General features: G+C 45.6%; 1 long non-coding RNA gene across 1 annotated transcript; it reads right to left on the bottom strand.

Annotated features, from left to right (window-relative positions):
• Positions 1-77: 77 nt before the first annotated feature.
• LOC123024891 lies at positions 78-3,829 on the bottom strand. Its single transcript, XR_006415007.1, has 3 exons — positions 3,595-3,829; positions 1,416-2,729; positions 78-337 (listed from the first exon to the last, which is right to left on the bottom strand). It is a non-coding gene; the product is annotated as an uncharacterized LOC123024891 (long non-coding RNA).
• Between the last annotated feature and the right edge of the window lie 6 nt (positions 3,830-3,835).

Consider the following 3,835-nt stretch of genomic DNA (forward strand, 5'->3'; position numbering starts at 1 on the left):
CAGAGAATTCATGTAGAGGACAACCCATAAGGGTGCCTGGAATATGGGAAGACCTTCAGGCAAAACACAGCCCTTAATTCATATCATTAAACATGCTCAGGTTTAGTTCTCATAAATTAATCCCCCCAAAAGGTGCTGTATTAGCAAAAATCACGGAGTTCTGTGGTAGCATAAAAACAAACAATTGTGGCAAGATCTTTCCTGGCATGTATCTGGTGGCGATTCTTGTCTTGTACCGTACGCTGTGCTGGTCCATCCCAGCTCTGGGGCGCTTAACGCCATCCTTTTGTTCTACTAAAGTTGCAAAGAATAGCAATAATGTCCAGTAACAGCATCCCTGAATGTTGAATAAAAGGAAGCAGAAATCTTAGAAAGGCAAAATATGTATCAAGTACGATAAAATTATTCGTGAAGGTGTACCTGTCTGGATCACAACAGGAAAATGTGTTGGTTAACCCCTAGGTTGATTATAAAATACTATCTGTATATCTGATGCCTTAAGAGTCAAAACTGGTGAAAACAGGCAGTCGTACCCACAAGGAGCTTACAATTTAACAAAAGGGAAATAGGAAGTAAAGAGGGATGCCTGTTGGCAGTTATCCTGTAGATCATGTTAGAAGAAAAACTCCAGTCCAAGTGATACAAGAACAGGCCTGGAGAAGTAGCATGAACAGATGCAAAGGGTGAAGGTCCGGCCTTTATCTTTCACCATGGTGAAAAAATTGGCATTTTGCAATGTTTTTCCTTGGGCACAGGGATCAGAGGGCGCTAGAGAGCCAGTGCTATGCCGCTGCACAAGGGTTGCTCCTGGATCTACTGTGCTTCCTCTTGTCTGAGCAGTTTATTTCTGAGGAAGGCTAATTGGCTACCATCCTGTGACTGGCTGGCTTCTCCAGACACTTAACAGCCCTTGGAGCTGATGGAGGAGGAGGAGGGGAGGATTACAATAGATAAATTGGTGTTTTAGGAGGTCCAGTGCACTTCTGGCTGTTGTGATTGTGACCGAGCTAAAGCGGTCCTTCATTCAGTAAAGAGGAGACTATCAGGTGTCCAAGGAAAGCCCCTTTCAAAGAGAGACTGAACGCCAGATCTGGTTTTAAACACTATGCATGTAAGACTTACTCTATGATATAAAGAATACAGAAGCATAAGAATACAAGTTCAGCCATCAGCAGCAGCAATATCAAGAGGCCTCATTCACACTCGCATTCATGCAGCTCTCATACAGCCAATAGACCCTCTCGGAGATCCACGGGGACTGTGGGTGACCAGCTGCAGCGCTGTTCTGGCACACGCGGGAGCTGGAAAGCCCAGGCATTTTATACCTTTAAGTTGATGCTGTCGGCTTAGTCTGACTGGATCGAACAGCGAACTCCTCTGAGCAGAGCTGACACACAGAACATGCTGGCCCTTACCATGAACACGAGCAGTCTCCTCACGTAGCTTTCTCTCTCTGGATGGTGGAGCTTGGGCTCATCTTCACTGTTATGTCCCCTTCTCCAGCCGCTCCCGGCCTCTCAGTTTTCTCAGTCTGGTCAGTCCCATCCTGCTTTTTCATTCTTCATTTTCTTCTGGGTCTTGGGCCTTCAGGAACCCAGGCACACTGTGACACGATTATTGGTGTGAATGAGCCTTTTGCTATGCCCGGCCTGCCTAGCCTGATGGGTGACCTAAAGCTTAGCGAAGGGGATGGACGTTCCTCGATAGTTCCAGCCTCCGGATTGTGACCCCCACCAGCTATGGGGGAAGGGGAAGAGAGAAGGGAAGGGATGTTTACCGTTGCGAACTGGGTCCCCAGCTGAGCCTGGGGTTCTCTCTGGAGCTGGCCGCAAGCGAAACATCCTTAGACGAAACTCCTCTCTCTGGGAACCTGACAGATGGGTCCGAGGTCTTGCCAGCTAAGTTTTGTCAGCCTTCTTGCTCCTAATATGGTTCCCATGAATTTTGTAAATAAACCGATGCGGCAGCGACCCTCTTCGCCTTCAGTGCCCTCTCGTTCGAAGGACAGCAAGTCCTGCAGCACTGGGAATTACAGAGAGGCTAGTGCTTTGCAAGAGCAAGAATTTTTTTTAAGGCTTAAACTTGGAAAGTCAACTGTGGCAAGGATTTAGGGTGGTTGTATATGAAGTCCAGTATCAGGAAACAGCTGAGGAGTGTGGGAGGGAGGGATGCATGACTTGTGTATTTTCCAACATTATTTGACCAAGGTGGGGAAGAACATTCGACCTTTGCTCTCACTGAACACCATTCTTCTTCTAGATTTTTATCTAAATGTATGAGAGGTTTGTTTTTTAAAAAAGAAAACACTTAGGGCTTACAGTGGACAGTTTCGCTTTTCTTGTGCTTGCAAGGCTTGCCTTTTGTCTTGTTGCAAAGTGATTATTTTTTAACGTCGTGAGCTGCCCAGAGAAAACTGTTATGGAGGAGGCATACCAATACTGTAAATAAATAAAACATTGAAAGTTTTGTATGAATCAGTAAAAATCTCAGTAAGTCCATTCTTCATCTGGGACATGTCATGGCCATTCGTCCTGTTCTGGGGCTTGTTAAACATTCTTTTGACTGAGACGGGATTCCGTGAACAGAAAACAAAGGGGTTACTTTTGCGGGCATTTGCTATGGCTGAAAGAGGAGATTTCTACCTGGCAAACCCACCAACTGCTACAGCTCCCCCCCNCCCCCCCATTGTGACCCCTGGGTTTGGGGGATGCTCTCTAGAATTTCAGCATCTGCAATAGAGAGAGAAAACATAAATGGCAGAGTTTAGCGATTCTGATTTTTTGAAATTAATTTCTTGAGCTCTGGGGATTTGCTATCTGAGGTTGCTTCGGAGTGATGTTGGATTGATGTTCACATGCCACCATCAGTTGCAAATTATAGCTGTGCAGCAACAAAACCTTTGTGGTTGCAGCTGGGATAAATTGTTCCGTTAGTGTAACAGGAAGCTGTGGCAATCCAAGGAACACTGTTTTTTAACCAGACGGGCAGCTTCCTGCCTGCGTGCATTCGCAGCCTGTGTATTTACTCAGAAGTAGGTGGCACCGAGTGAAAGTGGAATCTGTCCAGTGAAGTTTATCTAGTAGCCCACTGGGCTCAGATCATAAGGCCATAAGAAAACCCCTGGGGGTCCATCCTGGCCAGCCCCTGGCTCACCCAGTGGCCAGCCAGATGTCCACCGATCCCTCAAGCAGGGTGAGTGGAGGAGTTGCACCTGCCCAAGCTCCTCAGGGACAGGTGTACAGTGGAGGCAGCGCATGGCCCGCAAGACCAGTATTATTATTATTATTATTATTATTATTATTATTATTATTATTATTATTCTAACATTTCTATGCCGCCCCTTGCCGAAGCCTCGGGGCGGCTTACAACACAATAAAATACATTGAAATACAATAGAACATAATATATTACTATTAAATACAAAAATACAAAAAATACACTGAGTTACGAACATAATAATATAAAATTAAAATTATCAGTATAAAATAAGTAAATAAAGAATATAGGAGGAGGAAAGAGAAGGAAGAAGAAGTTGCCCTGGCCAGATCATATATTTTAACAATTAAAATGATGTTTAAATAAAAAGGTCTTTACCTGGCGCCGAAAAACCAGTAATGACGGTGCCAGGCGGACCTCTTTGGGGAGTGAATTCCATAGCCACTGCTAGCTTCTTCCTGCCGTATTTCTCCAGTTCCCTCTTAAAGCCAGTCCAATGGGTGCTCAGCATCGGGGGCTTCTCTTTATTTACTACATGTAACTGTGAGGAGGCAGAGGGACTCGCCCCTTGTCCGGGGCTTTCCACAGAGCGGGCCAAAGTCCACAGGGCGGGGCTGGA

The sequence above is a fragment of the Varanus komodoensis genome, unplaced genomic scaffold (assembly GCF_004798865.1).
Source record: "Varanus komodoensis strain SLA01 unplaced genomic scaffold, ASM479886v1 scaffold2570, whole genome shotgun sequence".
Classification (NCBI taxonomy): domain Eukaryota; kingdom Metazoa; phylum Chordata; class Lepidosauria; order Squamata; family Varanidae; genus Varanus; species Varanus komodoensis.